Source organism: Squalius cephalus (assembly GCF_949319135.1).
Source record: "Squalius cephalus genome assembly, chromosome: 6".
In the NCBI taxonomy this organism is placed as follows: Eukaryota; Metazoa; Chordata; class Actinopteri; order Cypriniformes; family Leuciscidae; genus Squalius; species Squalius cephalus.
This window is the reverse complement of record NC_137127.1, coordinates 25,543,110-25,561,264: the sequence shown is the minus strand read 5'-3', so window position 1 is coordinate 25,561,264 and position 18,155 is coordinate 25,543,110. Positions and strand designations below refer to the sequence as shown.

The 18,155-nt window shown below is 34.5% G+C and overlaps 1 long non-coding RNA gene across 1 annotated transcript; it reads right to left on the bottom strand.

Annotated features, from left to right (window-relative positions):
• Positions 1–8,065: 8,065 nt before the first annotated feature.
• Positions 8,066–9,567, bottom strand: LOC307160789. Its single transcript, XR_013821637.1, has 3 exons — positions 9,536–9,567; positions 8,496–8,543; positions 8,066–8,276 (listed from the first exon to the last, which is right to left on the bottom strand). It is a non-coding gene; the product is annotated as an uncharacterized lncRNA (long non-coding RNA).
• Positions 9,568–18,155: the final 8,588 nt, after the last annotated feature.

Here is an 18,155-nt window from a genome sequence, read left to right as displayed (position 1 = left end):
TAATGACTCGTTGTAGACATAAGTGACTTTAAACATTCCATCACACTAGGAAAAATATGATCAACAAGCTATTACTCTCTCTGTACAGTTCTCATGCTCTAGCTAGCCCCAAAATGACGTGTGGCATTTACAGCTGGTAGTAACACTAATCTCATGCTTTTTACAAACAAAATAAGACTGAAACAACATCATGTATTGTACTTGCATACACTCAAATAACATCGACATAATGAATAGCGGGCTATCGCGCTAATCGCGAAACACTTATGCTAACCATGTGCTGCTCAGGCATACTAAACTCATGACACACTATTAATATAGTAAATATTATGTGGTATGCCGCCAGCATGTCCACAATCACGGCACATGAATGTCCTTCTTCAAAGTAACGTTTAAAGTGTTCTATTTTCGCATTGCAAAACAAAGTTGAACACAAATTTGTTGATTGACAGGTGTCTCGTCCAATCAGTGATAAGTACGTCATTCTCAAAATATACCTACCTTTTCCGTTTTGTATGAATTGTCGTTGTGTTTTCTGAATTGTTATTTTGTTTTCTGAATTATTTTGTTTTCTAAATTGCCTTGTGTTTTCTTAATTGTGATTTTTGCACCTCTCGGCCACTGTACATGGTCCTACAACTAACGTTACTCCCACAATTCAAAGAAGTTAGACGGTGTTATCCTTCAAGCAGATAAGTAAAGATTATTCAACAAATCTCAATCTGTAATATGTTTTATGTTTTGGTTCTGTTGATCCTGGTTGTGCTGTCCTTTTTAAAAATTGTTTCAGGAATTTGCAACGCTGATGTCCAGCAATCTACATGCCAGAGAGCCCACGCCTTATTTCCTGGTATGTAAACATTAAAGGGGTAGTTTAAACCTAAAATGAAAAGCCATCATTTACTCACCCCACTGCAAAATATGTTTTTCTTAATTAGTGTTTTTTTTTTCTTGTTTCCAGTCCAGATATCTAAAATTCTTACATGAAGAAGCATGTAGGCCTAATAGACAAGTAAAAATTGTCTTGTTTTCTGAAAGAATAAGTCAAAATTAAGTGAGTTTATGCTTAAAACAAACAAAATTATATGCCAGTGCATTTTAGCGTTCTAACCCTAACCAATTTTAATTTTTAGTTGAAAAATGTAATTCATAGAACTATGAATAGACTACATCGAACCACAGTGGAACCCACAGTAGTTATTTTAATTATTAATATTATTTATTTATTCTTTTTTTTTTATTATTCCATTACAGGTCAATCTCAACCAGTGCTGGATATTACGTCTGGAAGGTCAAGGTGTGTGTGAAAGGATCACAGCCTAACTTCATCACTGGCCTGGCAGCGCTGTTTGCCTCCTCCTATGAGTTCAGCTTACAGTACCAGGAAGAGGCAGCACCTTGAGTTTGTTCAGAGGTTAGTCATTAGCATATTTGCCATTCATATATATATATATATATATATATATATATATACACACATATATATATATATATATATATATATATTAGACTGAATTGTGTCACTAACCTTGACTTGACAGTATTTATTAAGCTGACTACTGGTATGAACAATATGGCCCTGGTTTCCATACAGGGCTTAGCTTAAGCCAGGTCTAGGCCTTAATAAAATTAGGGTATTTAAGCAGCTTTTATAAAAATGTATCATACAAAAAAAAACATTACTGGTGTGCATCTTGAGACGAAACAGTGGCAGTCACATATTTTAAGATATGTCAGTGCAAGTTGTTTTCAGTTAAAGGATTAGTGAAAATTCTGTCATTAATTACTCACCCTCATGTCTTTCCAAACCTGTAAGACCTTCGTTCATCTTCAGAACACAAATTAAGATATTTTTGATGAAATCTGAGAGGTTTCTGAACCACCCATAGACAGCAAGGTCTTTGCAACTTTCAAGGCCCAGAAAGCTAGTAAAAACATTGTTTAAATAATCCATGTAACTACAGTGGTGCAACCTTAATATTATGAAGCGACGAGAATCCTTTTTGTGCACAAAAACCCCCCAAAATAACGACATTATTCAACAATCTCTTCTCTTTCACGTCATTCTCCTACGCTGTTGATGTAGTGTAAACAGTGTCAAGTCACCTTCATTTATATAGCGCTTTTAACAATATAGACTGTTTCAGCTTTACAGAGATAATAGGAGATTACAGTAGCATAGATTGTTTAGGCTTTACAGCAGCTCTAGAATAAAGTTATTAGATCGACTATTTTTGACCGTCAAAATGCTGGTGGACACAGCTTCAGTGAGTTGTTCAAAATCTTTCATTTTAGTAAACTCTGTGTACACAATGTTCTCAATGCTCAAGTTCATGTGTAGAGCCCCTGGTGATACTTCCAGCACAGTTTCATGTTGTGTCGAGCCTTCTTAGTGTTTTAAAAATAGTGATTTTTGATGCTATCATAGAAGTGCCCCAAGCACTCCCATTCAAAAGGCAATTTGACCAAAAACGCAGATACAGTCAAACTTAAAAGTGGCGTTTCCATTCTAATTATGCTTTTAAACGAAGGTTTGCCTCAGGCAGAAAAGGCCAGTGCAGCGCTTCTGGGTTCTACGTCAGAACGTAGGCTTATTATTGGCCGACTCTGGTCGTGTGTGATGACCCAGGAGCTAGCCAATAGTGAGTCTACGTTCTGATGTAGAACCCAGAAGCGCTGCACTGTTTACACTACGTCAACAGTGTAGGAGAATGACATGGGAAAAGAAGAGATTATTCAACAATGTCGTTATTTTGGGGTTATTTTGTGCACAAAAAGTATTCTCGTCACTTCATAATATTTAGGTCGAACCACTGTAGTTATATGTACTATTTACTGATGTTTTTACCACCTTTCTGGGCTTTGACAGTTGCAATGACATTGATATCAATGGAAGGACAGAAATAATGAGTAATAATGACAGAATTTTCATTTTTGGGTGCAAACATGCATTTTAGTCTGGTAAATGTCATGTTTAACATTATCATGTAGTCATATATGCAATAAACATTGCAAGGCTTGCAATTAAGTTAAATTATTTCTGTCACAAAGGTTTGGGCTGGATTCTGGCAATGTGTGCTCTATATAAACTGAGAGTCTATGGCTGCCTTTCCACTGATACTCTGATGGACCTGATGAGGGGATGATATTGTTAATGAGCTGGGTGATGAGTAGACAAAAGTTGTAGAATAAAACTTTAAATCTGGCAACCCCACTTCCAAAAGTTTAGTTAGTTGACAGTGCACATGTAAACAGACACATTGAGTTGATGTATTTTAACCAGGGCAGAAAAAATATCACTTATTGATCACAACATCCATTGCATTTTTTTTTTCATGTTGTTCAGTTTTATCCAAACAAACTAGTCGTTAAAACCGATATCTGGTTTCTTTTTACACATCTTTTGTGCTGTCTCTCTCTGTCAAAATATATACACTCAGTTCATAATATTTAATTGTTTTTTCTTCTTTCTTTTCTGCCTTTTAGACACTTTCTTGACATCAATCCTGAACGGTGGATCAAAAACAAAGAAAGGACAAGTAACTTCAAAGAAAGCTGGCCAAGTTGTGCAAAAAAAGAACACCACTGAAAGCCTACAGGTTTCCTCACTTCTGCGAAAACTTGCAGACTTTGAATGGGATTTTGTTTGTACTTTTATGGACTTCAAAAAAGAAACAGCAATTCACTGCCATTATAAAGCTTGGAAGAGCCAGGATATTTTTTTATATAACTCCGATTGTATTCGTCTGAAAGAAGAATGTCATATACACCTAGGATGACTTGAGGGTGAGTAAATCATGGGCTAATTTACATTTTTGGGTGAACTATCCCTTTAATTAAGTGCTAACTGTTACCTGTTTGTTGTTAAGTGTTAAAATTGCATTTTATGTTTAAAAAATTATTCAGCCAACATGTTCACAGAAGGCAATTTTCTGATCTTTGCTTTTAACCTAAATAAATGTTTTAAAACCCAGAAAATGTTGTTTTCTTTTTCCTAGTGTGACTACTCTTATGAAACCAAAGTATAATATTTTAATTATGTAATGATAAAAGCAGTATTCCCTGTAAAAATACAATTTATTGCTGTAGACCAGGGTTCACCAATCTCGGTCCTGGAGGGCCGGTGTCCTGCAGAGTTTAGCTCCAACCCCAATTAAACACACCTGAACCAGCTAATCAAGGTCTCACTAGGCGTACTAGAAACTTTCAAACAGGTGTGTTGGAGCTGGTTGGAGCTAAACTCTGCAGGACAGCGGCCCTCCAGGACCGAGATTGGTGAACCCTGCTGTAGACAATTTTAATATTGTAAAAGTATGTGGTATATACTGTATTTGGTAATTACAGTGGAGTACTGTAAATGCTGTTTACTGTACTAGTGTTGTAAAAATACAGTATGTGGATGGCAACCCAGCTGCCAGTATTTTACTGTAAATTTACAGTGAAAAGTTTTACAGTGTACATGCATGTGATACTGATGCATTTTTAAAGCTAAGGCATATGGTTATGGTACTTTGTGGATGTATGTGTCAAAAATGACAAAGAAAACACTGCATTATTGTATTAAAATACTATATTTGGTATTCACACAATAGACACAAAATCTCCAACTATAGGCATTTAATTACAAGGCATTCAGATATAAGATTTGTATCCCTAATATAAGTGAAAGTATGTACTATAGAAATAAGTACATATATGCATGTATACATATATGCGCCATATATGCATACATGCGTCTTACACATGTTTCACATTTATGTGCATATACGGGAAAATATATGGCACTTACATGAAAACGGTCATTTTTGCTATATTTTGAAATATATGTTTCATGAAATATCAATGTTCATTCATGTCTATGTGTTTTACATATATGAATTTTGCATATATTCTCATATACGCAGCAGACATACATGGGCACTGACATTATATATGTAATTTACATATTGACATATTACATTTCTGTATGGGATGGTCGCACCACATGACATTTTTTAAGGCTACGGACAATTCATCTAGATGAAAAAACACTAAAATCACTTAAATTAAAATTTTAAAATGAATTTAGGTGTACACAACATCCTTAATGTTTGAACAATTGCAACAGGTATTATTATTTTTTGTATTTTAAAATTGGCCTGTTGAAAATCCTTATACGTCATTGACCCATTTACTATTATCATTTTTAGTCATATTTTAAATTACCTTTAATTTTGTTCAGTTTGTATGAAAATTTGTTTATTTTTTTTGTAATTTTGTTTTTGTGCTTTTGTCATTTCTTTTTTTATATATATATTACTATTTAGGTTTAATTTATTTTTATTTCAGTTTTAGTTTTAGTTAATGATAATAACCCTGCTCTGAATGCCAAGGAGCAAAAATTACAATCCATTCTGTACCTTAGGAGATGTTTTAGATCTTTTCAAATGACTCTGTAATGAGAGATCATTAAACAAAGTGCTTATGGCAATGACGTTTATTAAATATTGAAGGAACATCGTTTAACAGACTTGTTTGCCTTGAAAATCTGTTGGTGTCATTTTTCCATGAATGAGACATTGTAATGAGTGATGGGACAGAGACTGAATTAGTTTTGATGAATGGGGAAGTGTTTACCTGGAGGAAAATGTTATTGCTCAGAGGTTTCTCTTTCACATTTAAGGAGCTTTACACACATTTTCACATGAGTAAGTCAAGTATCAAAACATTTCTCTTAAGATTCCTTAGGAAAAATAAAACTACACCTAAACGAGTCAATAGGACTAAGTTCAGATATTTTCAGGCAGACTGTCCGCACTATTGAGTTGTGGTGCAGAACTTTTTTGCACAAGAAAAACTATTTGGACATTGCAGTATGAATACTTTCAGCATTTCTGTCACCAGTTATGTCATTATCGTTTTTAGCATTAAGAGTGATGCAAAAGACAATTTAAAATCTGATTTGAACATCCAGAGTGTTCAGACTGAGACGCATCTGTAAATAATATGATTGGAATCGCATTTCAAACTACCTCCATATGTGGTTTAAATTTAGCCTGGTCCTACCAGACTCTCGTACATTTCATTTGTACAGAAAGTCTGGCCACTCCCCATTGACAAGCGTTAACTTCCTTGAAGGTGGGTACTCTGTTGAAGTTATTGGATCTGTCTTAACCAATCGCTAACGTTCGCCTTAGCCAACTCATTCACCACTAACGGAGCGAGCTGGAAAATCAAACTTTTCCCGAACCCCGTGGGGAGGAGGGCCACTACATCATGGCCACCATCAAAACTCAACAAATATTGTTCTTGCATCATCAACGTCATCGTTCTCAGCCACTCCCTCTGTTCGCTTATTGGACAGGTAAAAATTGGCCGGAGAAAACCCGCGAATATACCGCAGTCCCAGACGACGGAAAATGAAAATTGAGCGGAAGTACATGAGGGCGGAGCCAGGCTAGTTTAAATCAGTTTTGAAAAAGAAAAAAAGTTTTGTTGGCATTTGCTGGCAGTCTGAACATAACCTAGTTACTCATAGAGTGGCTAACAATAATGTGAATAGCATCTCAGACCAGGGACTGACAATCTGTGCGTTCTGGAAAAGTCCAGAACGGCCGTCCAACAGAGGGCCGTCGGCAAAAAAATTTTAAGTCTAATAAAGCAATATGAACAGCCAACAGTCAAGTCAAGTCAAGTTTATTTATATAGCGCTTTTCACAATACAGATTGTATCAAAGCAGCTTCACAGTATTAAATTAAAATAATGCATCAATGTTTGTTTCTAGTGGAAAACGTCCACGTTTGGTAATGCTGATCAATAGTATTGTTGATTGATGAATTGAATTAAATATCCCCAAATATCCCCAACTGAGCAAGCCAAAGGCAACAGTGGAACCGAAAAACTCCATCAGATGACCTAATGGAGAAAAAAAAAAACCTTGGGAGAACCCACACTGTTAACAATTTTCTTGTATTTTAACAGTACAGTACTGGCAGCAAGGTTGCCAGCAAGTTACTGTATTTTGATTTACAGTAACTGTACTGTAATTTACTTTACAGTACACAAGATCAGTACTGTAAACTACAAAACAGTACTGTACTGTATTTTTACTGTATTTTGTAATGTTTCTGCTTCTGCTGTAATTAATTATACAGTATTGTACTGTAATATCTATATTGATACATTATTGCTAAATATTATGATTTTCAAATTACTAATAATGATAATATTATATTTATATAATATGTAGTTATTACAGTATATACATTTACAGGTAATAATATTATCAGGTAATAATATTATACGCCAACTTCAGAATAACTGCAAATCAATCAATCCAAACAATGTTTTGTCAAAAACAATTTTTTATTAATCAATTACACTATTGTGGATTTGTGAAAAAAAAACATTTCATTTAGGAACACTGCATGTCCAGTACACCAGCACTTTACAGGTAAACAGCTTTTAAAGGGATAGTTAAAGGAACATGCCGACTTTTTGGGACTTTGGCTTATTCACCGTATCCCCCAGAGTTAGAAAAGTCCATACATACCCTTTTCATCTCCGTGCGTGCTGTAACTCTGTCTGACGCACACCGCTAGCCTAGCTTAGCACAAAGACTGGAGGTAACGGCTCCAGCTAGCATACTGCTCCCAATAAGTGACAGAATAACGCCAACATTTTCCTATTTACATGTTATGATTTGTATAGTCACAGCGTGTACAAATAACAAGGTCACATGAGACACAGCCATCTTCTAACCGTATACATAATGGGAACTATATTCTCAGAAGGCGAAGCACTACTACTTCTGCGGAGTGATTTGCTCGCAGCACCTGAGAAGCCCGGTGGTGAGGAGCAGAGTTCGCTCAGAGTGTTGCACTAATCACTCCGCAGAAGTAGCAGTGCTTCGCCTTCTGAGAATGTACTTCCCAGTGTGTACACGGTTAGAAGATATCGGTGTCTCATGTGACCTTGTTATTTGTACACGCTGTGACTATACAAATCATAACATGTAAATAGGAAAATGATGGCATTATTTTGTCACTTATTGGGAGCAGTATGCTAGCTGGAGCCGTTACCTCCAGTCTTTGTGCTAAGCTAGGCTAGCGGTGGGTGTGTCAGACAGAGTTACGGCACGTACGGAGATGAAAAGGGTATGTATGGACTTCACTTATCTTACTCTGGGGGATACGGTGAATAAGCTGAAGTTCCAAAGAGTCGATGTGAGAGGTTGAGAAACTGCATGACTTGCAGCTGTAGCTGAGGTGGTACTGGAACCTGGCGGTGACCAAAACTGAAAAAGACATTAAACACAAAAACACGTATGATAAAACCTGTTATCCACAGCACCAATAAAGATGAGCAGACAGTGTAAGAGATAAATTGTAAAAGAAAATTCTGTAGAAAAAAACAAAACAAAAAAACAGCCAATAAAAAAAATGAAAAAAAAATGTAACCTTTAGATTTTAAACCTTTAAGTTTAAAACATTGTATTCACATGGCTAATACTTACAGAAAACTCCTTCCCAGGCTGCAAATAAAATTGGCCCACACTGTAGAGCTGTAAGAAATCAAAATACATATTATTCAGTTAACTGTTATGTTTCTTGTTGAGGACATATATTTCATACATCTGCTTAACTTTACAATACATCTAGGTTAATAAAAATAAGCTTCACTTTAAGCTTCACTTGTCCTCTCTAAATATTCTAACTTGCTTTTTTGGCATGCATTTTACTTGTCTTTGTTACCTAATAGATCATTATTAACTCTGATAGTTTTGAACAATTTACTCCTTTATTCATATTTTTAATTATTATAGTAATTATTATTTGTCATTACAAAATCACAATGCTACAGAACTGGGTCTCCCACCTAAATAGAAATGAAATAAAAGGCTAAACTGGTACCAATAGTCAATCTCTCTTAGACCAAATCACCCATTTTGCGTTGCAAAGGAAAGTGCAGTATTTTTAACCCGTGTTTTCACGTGTTTTTGTGTCTAAACAACTTAGTAAATTTGGTCCAGTATTTATCATAACGTACAAGTTCGTAAAATCATGTATCATCAAGTTCGCCATCCGAGAAACGGACTGCAAATATAGCATTTTGAGCAAAATAACGTACGTTATGTCTATTATAAGTGCTTGTTTTTACCACTGACGGGCTCGGATGTTATGGAAACGATCCTTACAGATAACAGACATTTTAGTTATCATAAGATCCTTCAAACGTAACATGTCAAATGCAGTAATTTTATCTCGCAGACCATCGTATAACACATTTAACGTTAATTAACCACCTCGATTTGTCCTTCCACCGTTCCAACAATCACCAAGTCTGTTTTGGTCGAAATAAACCGTGAGGTAGCCTAATGTTTATTCAATGTTCAAATCTCGAGTTAGATTTGAAAATGTCGTACAAGCAACGGGGTGAAAGAGCAGATCTAACTAACGGTGTTTTTGCAACCGTCGCTGGCTAAACTTCCACTGTCACTTGTACACTATAGTGTAAAATCCTAAAACCTTATTATGAAATTCAAAATTAACCTACCAAATTTCCAGATATCCGCAGAGTGAAATCCATCCATCCAGCGAGTGATCTCATATACAGCTCGCTGCATCCTGCGGTGGATATCCAACCCAGCCCACATCCAAGTGTGACGTCAGAAGCCACGCCCATCCAAGTGTGACGTCGGAAGCCTACAAATACGGCACGTGACTTGATTTGTTCTCCGGTACGGATCGAGTAGCGACAGTTTAGTTATCATAGTTATTGGTTTATAATAAAGATGAGGTTATTGGTGTAGAGGTGTGACGCTACAGATTATTGGTGCAGTTAAATTGTGACGCTATGGCAGGCTTGTAATGGTCTAATTCACAATCACTCCCTCAACAGCAATACGTTTCCTCTGCATTGCTCACTGGTTTTGTAAGTTAATGACATGGTAGTACAAGTAAACAATGTACCTTAAAACGATATTTTTGTATTTCTCTTGTATTTCTGTTACACAAATGGTAATCAATAATCATGGTTTTGCTATAATAAACATATAAGGGAGCATCTATACTTAAACTAAAACGAGTTTTTGTCACTTTCTTAATTATATGTACTCCAAACTGCACTTATAGTTACCCCTTCTAAATAAAAAAAAAAGTAAACTTTAGGGTTTTTTTTTTACATTTCTTTCTATGTGGTTATAGAAATATTGCATTTTTACAACCAAATTAAGAATTCACTTATTAGTTAATGCCTGTTATAGCAAATTACTTTGAAATCAAATAATAGAACAGCAGAATGGAATTTATGTAAAGTAAACCTTAAGTTAAAGAACCAATATGGTGAAACTCGAAAAATTTGAATATCGTGCAAAAGTTCATTTATTTCAGTAATTCAACTAAAAGCTGATACTAATATATAATATAGACTCATTACATGCAAAGTGAGATATTTCAAGCCTTTATGTGTTATAAATTTGATGATTATGGCTTACAGCTATGTTGAATTACTGAAATAAATGAACTTTTGCACAATATTCTAATACATAAAAAACAGTTAATCTCTCGCTTCCCCCTCTGTACAGGTTTTATGAGTTTAACATCAAAATATAACATCAGAATATCATCATAGTTCAAAATATCTTGGTCACAAATTAATATTTTAATTTAATATTTTGTGTTAATGCACAAAGTTTACACACATGGGTCTAAAATTACCCATCTATGCAAGTGTGATAACTTTTTGTTAAAATAACCAATGTCACAGTTGTTCAGAGCAACACATTCACTATACTACTTAAAATCAATAGTATATTCCTGCACAATCGGAGGCTGCAGCTTTTGGACCCCGGTTACAGGACCCTAGTTTTTTGTGACAGCGCCACCTGCCGAACTGGATGATATAGCAACGGTTGCAGTTTCAGGACCACAGTTATAGGACCCAGGTTGTTTAGTTTGTACATACATATTTCGAAAGACATTTAATCTCAGGAGTATTTTTATAAATGTGTTTTTTAATTCAAAATGCATCAGAGGCATTTTGAAAAATGTAATTTACACAAAACAAATTAAAAATGTATCCACTTTTTCAGTTGTTTAGTTTCTTGAATTATACTGTATATTGATTAACCTCCTTAAGTTTAACTAATTTGCTCATTATCAGGTAGAATAACGATGGAATCAGCATATGCAGTCACTAATTGATATGGCCAGATAGAAGGCAAAACTCGAGAATGATTCAAGAATGAATTTATTTATATATAAGTAGTAATTACCAGGGGGCATGTGTCAAAATGATTTACGACTTTGACCTTTGACCTTTTGACAGGTTGAACTTCCGGTGACCTTTATGATTGATGGGTGAACTTCCTGGTATGAGGTCATGGGATTAACCTATTGACCCTGCTAGCCTATCGATCATGTTTTTTGACAGTTAGTTTTGAACTATGACCTAGCTAGGACTAAATCATAATTTTGACGGGTAGTTTTGTCCTATATTAATAGAACAGATGTTTTTGCCGGTTGTTTGAACTTTGTCCCAGTTATATGGGTTTTTGTGTGGTTATGTGTGTGCGTGTGTGGTTATATGGCTTGTGCCTGCGCCCCCTCCACAGTGAAAGTGAGAAGCGTATGTCACACAAAATAATCTCACTGATCCAATTATTTTAGATGAATAAAATAATATAAAATAAAAAAGCCTACTAAAACCAATTGTTTTAGTTTTAGAAAAAAATTACATAAACATTCCATCCTTTATATCCTTTATATAATATACATAATCTAAAGCAATTTAACTAAGGTTGAAAAAAATATTCTGTTCTTTTTAAAAGTATATAATGAAATGCTTACACAATATATCTTACTAAAAAGTATATAATGGAATGCTTACACAATATATGTTTGTATACATGTTTGTAAGTCTGGACGGTCTCTGACTTCAGTGATAAAGATATCAGGGGCTGAAATTATTTCAAAGTTTAAAAATGTTTTAAAGTTGTAATAATGCTTTTAAAATCAATGAATTATTAAAAGTGGAAATACAAAAAGACTTTCTTCCTGAATGAGCTTACCCCTGTCTCAAAACATAAGGAGCCGTGCGCGTGCCTGCATGCGCACCCCCTCTCCGTCTGAGCTCTGACCCCTCCTTTGCATACCAATCTCACACTAACAAAAGTTGAAAAACATACCTTTAAAAGTGTATAATATAAAATAAAATAATTTTACTAAGGTTGAAAAATATTCAGTTCTTTTTAAAAGAATATAAAATAAAAAGCTTACTAAAACCAATTCATTCAGCTGAATAAATAAAATCATCTTACCTTATTTTAGAAAGTTGAAGTATACCATTGATGTCCACAAAAATGTAATGTATGAATGGATTCAAAATTGTTTTACACAACTGAATTCACATAGTCATTCCTGAATGTCTCTCAAAGCACCGTCTCAAAACATAGGGAGCACGCCTCTAATGTATGTGCGTCAAAAGTAAAACACACGTGTCTGTGTGTGTGTGTGTGTGTGTGTGTGTGTGTGTGTGCTCTGACATATGAAACAGGACCCCACTCCACATTCCTGAGCCCAGTGAAAGTGTAAAGCCAGTAAAGTATATCTCATTTAAAGTGAGAATAATGTTTTATATTTCACAAATAACATAATATACAATAATATAAATATATTACAAAAATATACTGAAATGCTTGTAAAAAGAATAAAATTCATCTTACATGTTTAGAGTTACAACTCTTGAACTTACATGTTCAAGAAGGTCTTAAGAGACATAAATCACAGAGTGGTTCTCTCTCACACCAGCGTCTCAGAGGAGTGTATTCAGTGATGGGATGAGACATTGTGAGTGTTGTGTTAAAAGTTTAAATGACATCTTTTAAAAATAAAATTTAAATAAATTATTAAAAGTCTTAATAAAAACAAATATTCTACAACGATGGTCTGTGGAAAAATTCGACTTGAACTTAAAGTATATATTTTTTTATCATGGGTATGTAAAATAATTTGAAGCGTCACAAGTCATCTCACGCCTGTGAAATGTTCAATAATTTCTTAAGTTGAATCTGTGAGAAAATGACAACAACATAGGTCTATGTTCAGAGAGAGCAACCATGAGAACATTTAGAGACTGGGAATCTTCCAGAAATAAGGTCCTTCCGATCAGCGCTGAGAAAGAAGTTACTTGACAATAATGATAGTTTCAGGATATCGGATGACAGATGAGCCTCTGTGCATCGTGTCAGAGCGTATGTCATGTTAGTCTGCTAACACCTTTCCATACCAAATTCATTTCAAAGCATAACCTTACACGTTTACATTAGATATTTTAAAAGATTGATTAAATTATATCTTTAAAGTTTGAATACATACTCATCTTCTATTTATCTTTTAGAAGACTTATATGATATAAATTATTTTGCCTAACACGGTGACCTAAAGTAGAATTGTTATTAAACAATGTCTGTTCAAAAACTGTACTTGGTCGTCTTAAATCTCATTTATATGAAAAAGATTCAACCAGCATTTTTTGTCCATCTGGGGGTTTCAACTTTTATGGTGGGGCTTTCCATAGCTATCCCGTACACCTAAACACGACCATCACAGAAAACTACATTTTCAAAATGTAAACAAAGTTTTAGCTAAATAAAAACACCTTACATTCCAGAGAGGCAAAGTAGTTCTTTATGCATTGATAAAAACGATCCAAAAAAGCAAATAGTTTAAGTTGTCATAAACAGAACAAAACAAAACAAAAATCCTCCAGTGATAAACTACAGTGTGAACTGAAGCTTCAGGATATAGGGCGACAGACCAGATGAGTCTCGGGGGACAATGTCACAGTAAATCTAGTCTGGGTTTCAGAGCATACTACATCCAGAGTTTACACTAATTTCATTTAAAAGCATAACCTTAAAAGTTTAAATCAAATCTTTAAAATCATATCTTCTTAGAAGATTTATGTATTATTGTTACCAAGCAGCGTCTGTCCAAAAACTTTAGATTGTTACATACAACATACAACATGAAACATGTTGTCAAAGTTTGTCACAATGTTTTTTAAGAAATCCTAGGACTTTACATTGCTCTTATTTAGACAAAGTTGTATCATTTGGAAAATCACCACACAATTTGAGAGATGCAATCTGTGATAAGTAAAAATCACACATCGTCTTAATTCAAAGTATAAGTATAAGATCGTATAAGATCATTTTTACTCGTATCTCCCGAACTAGGGTGAAACCCTTTACTGAGAATATACCACCGGCCATCTACTCAAAATAAATGTAGAAGTTTCAAATGTTAGCATTTGTTGATGGTGGCCGTATGAACAGACTTTGGGGGGAGCTATAGCAGGAAGCATGCCCTTTGACCTCCTTGATTTGGAGGCTTTTTTGTTAAAAAGATTTCTCCCATCTACTCGTTTTTTTTCAAATGCGCGTTGCAACTGCGGTAGCCGTTATGCGTCAAGAATCTATGACAACGTGTCTTCCGATAGCGCTTCATCGAGTTTAATTGTACATGTTCTACCGTTATGATGTACTTGTTACATGTTCTACCGTACATGTTCTACCGTTCTATATAATGATTTACACAACCAAGCAATAGACCGTACCTTTGACTTACCCGTCGAGAAGAAAGTAGGTGTCTACTGCGTCCCTCTTTCCACCTGGGAAAAGCTATCCCGATATTTATTTACATACCGATAAATTAAATTTTAGCTTTTTGGCTTTTTTGGGGATTTTTGCCCCGTGCAGTGCAGCCTTTCAAATGTGGCTGGGGCAGTATCAATGCCTCCCATATGGTCTAGCGGTTAGGATTCCTGGTTTTCATCCAGGCTGTCCAGGCTGCTACTCAATAGTCGAATAATCATCAATAATAATTTTTAGTAATTCATAGTCTTAGAGGCCTACACGAACTGCAGAAACAAGCAGAATGTGTGAAAACTCAGTTTCAGTTGCAAATCATTTTCACAAATACAATTATATTGAATTCAGAAAATTTCACTATGGAATACTTTATCTATCATAATTTCAATTTAGTACGTCATCATTTCAACTTTTCATCTCATAATTATGACGCATAGTCATAATTTCAACTTTTTAAGTCATCATTTCGACTTTTTGTCAATTACGCCTTTTTAATGTTTTAAAGTCATAATTTGGTTTTTGACTATAGTAGTGTTGCACCTGCATGTCCACTAACTCGCTTGTGAGAGTCAGAGTGTGTAAAGTAAACTCTCATTAGTGTTAGTAGAGCATTAGTGGACTGGTAGGGTTAGAATAAGTAATATTAGAATAAAATATCTGTTGGGGAGCATCACAATAAAGAGTTAGCAGATATTAAGCACATATTAAAATTACCATTTTTCAACCGAGCGAATCTGCGCATGAGAGGCCTTCTTCAACTTTTTAATTCAGAATTACAATGACGCCTTTTTAATGTAATACTTAAAACGTTTTTTTAAGTCATAATTTGGTTGTTGACTATAGTAGTGTTGATGATGAAACGTGCTAGTGCTTTTTGTACCTCTCTGGTATTATAGTGTTTCAAGATGACGGAACAACACGGAAGCCTCCTTGGACTTACCCGCCCCATGTAAATAAAAGATAAGAAATGATCTTTCTTAAAATCAGATCATTGGCACAGATCATTTTACACACATGAGGACATATTTATGAATAAAGACAATGATTTTAGCTAATAAAATACCATTTTTCAATCTACACATGAGAGACCTTCAGAAGTCAGAACTTCAGGGGTCAACGGTTTAGGCCCGTTGGCGAAAACACTGCATGTGTAAGGTAGTTTTCCAGATTTTCACCCAAAATCAAATACTGTATGACACTTTTCAAAGTTAGAATAACCTGTTGTGTTCTGACACAAGGCCATTAACCGGTTCTTTTTGTTTTATAAATGTATTTTTTGCTTATTTCTAAATATCAACCTGATAAATATGAATACACGATTAAACAAGATAATTTTTAAGAAAAAACATTTTTTAAGAAAAATACAACTAAACCATGATAATGTTTAGTTTAGATGTTGATGATTAAGTTTCAGGCGTAGTGCAACCAGATTTCTCTAACATCTCACTCACGACGAACAACGTTGTAAATAAACATTTTCAAACTGTAATTTAACCATATTTTATTGATTATGGTGATTTAAAGTTTTTGTTATTAACTAATACCTTTATCTTTTAACTAACATCTGACCCCAAATAAACAGATAATGGAATGTTCACAATCTACATTGTTAGATATTCTCCTATGTATGTAAGTAGTTGTGCTTAAATCTTTGGCTGTATCTTGACACAGCATAGCGATGCAAAGTTCCACACTCTATAACTTTAAAACATCATCTTTGGAATCACACGTGTAAGATTCAAAAAGACCAAATCACTAAGAATTTGTGATACACAAATAAATACACAAAAGTTTATTACTCCGCTAGATTTAGTCATCTTGTTCAGATAGCAGGCGTCGGCGACACTGTTTCACATGTTGTACGTTGGACTGTGTGTGTGTTTTAGGTGAAGACGTTTCTTTGAGAGCCGTTTATAGAAATAAATGACGCTTAAGAATTTAAGTGATAGTTTGACTAAATTGATATCAATCACACAAATACGAATCACACAAAGTATTAACACGAAAAGTAAGTTCTAGAGGTCAACTCGGTTAAAAGTAAATGCATCATCATGAGCCATTTAAAACAAATACAGAAAAGCCACTATAGTGATCTGTTTTGAATGGCTGTCATTGACATCTTGTTTCTTTTTGTACAGTTTGCAAAAAGTACATAGAGCGTGGTCAAACATGTTAGGAATGTATCCTATACATTATAGGTCCTTCTACACGAGAGTGTTTAGTGTGATTATGGCTGTTTTTCTTTTACCTATTACGCTATAACTCGTTTAACTATTACACTTATTTTGTGTGTGTGTCGCTAAACAATGGTTAAGCTAATGAATTACGGTTGATACGTGGTATTTTCACGTGAATTGATTCATTTTTTATTCCGTCCACACTTTGACACCAGAGTTTTATTCGGCAGAATTACATATCGTAAATTTCAATGGTTAGATAAATCATCTAACTACTATTATATCTAACAAGCACAGTCGCATTAGAGTCAGATTCTTGTTTATATTGAACATTGTTATTGAACCGTTTTTCAATATTATTGAAAATAATTGTTAAATAAAAGCGCTATTGTTCTCGGCCTCATCAAAGTTCACATAGTTTTCACAGGAGCGTACCGACTCTGAAACAAGACTTTTGTTTAAAAGATTTTGTTTGCATTTCTTCTGAAACACCCTGTTTTGAAATTTTCAACACCATTCTCAATCTATTGTAGCTTGTCTATTTTCCTTACACTTTTAACACTTACCGTATTGTCGGGTGGGATTGTGATGTTTTTTTATGGTGGTTTTTTTACACTTTCCCCGGGATATCATATTTGTTATATATCTCTTTGTTCATACACGATGGTATTCGCATGAATTGGCATGATTTGAGTCTTGATTTGATACGAGAGACATTTATTATATTATTATACCATAAATAGCACTAAAATTTATATTTTAATAATATCTCTGGTTCTATGTTTTTAAAGACAAGGAGTAGTCAGTAACAGATCCGCACACCGAATACGCTCCCATTCAAAAAATGTTTTATTAGGGCCCGAAACGTCACTAATAAAACATTTTTTGAATGGGAGCTTATTCGGTGTGCGGATCTGTTACTGACTACTACATGGATTATACTTGTGATCCAGCACCCGTAATGAAAATAAGATGTGCGTGATTTACTCCTGTAAAGACAAGGACGCCTCTTTCTATAAGCGACCCTCAAAATCTGTGCATACAACAAAATTACTTTTGTTTGAAGAAAAACTCAGCGGGTGCTATTGAAGTTATTAAACACCCCTGAATTCGGTAATGATATCACATTTTAATTTCAACTAACTTCAAATAACATCTTGTTGGTCAAATGAACTTAAAGCCTACGCAAAATTATTCTTAAAAAACATTAACTTAAAGCAAGCGCATCCTAACTACTTTCTAAATGTTTGTAAATCCAAAAATGTTGTCACTGGATCGAGTGAAAATAATAAACTTCTCCTTTGTTTTTATGCATCAAGTTAAATGTAAATTTGCAAATCCAAAT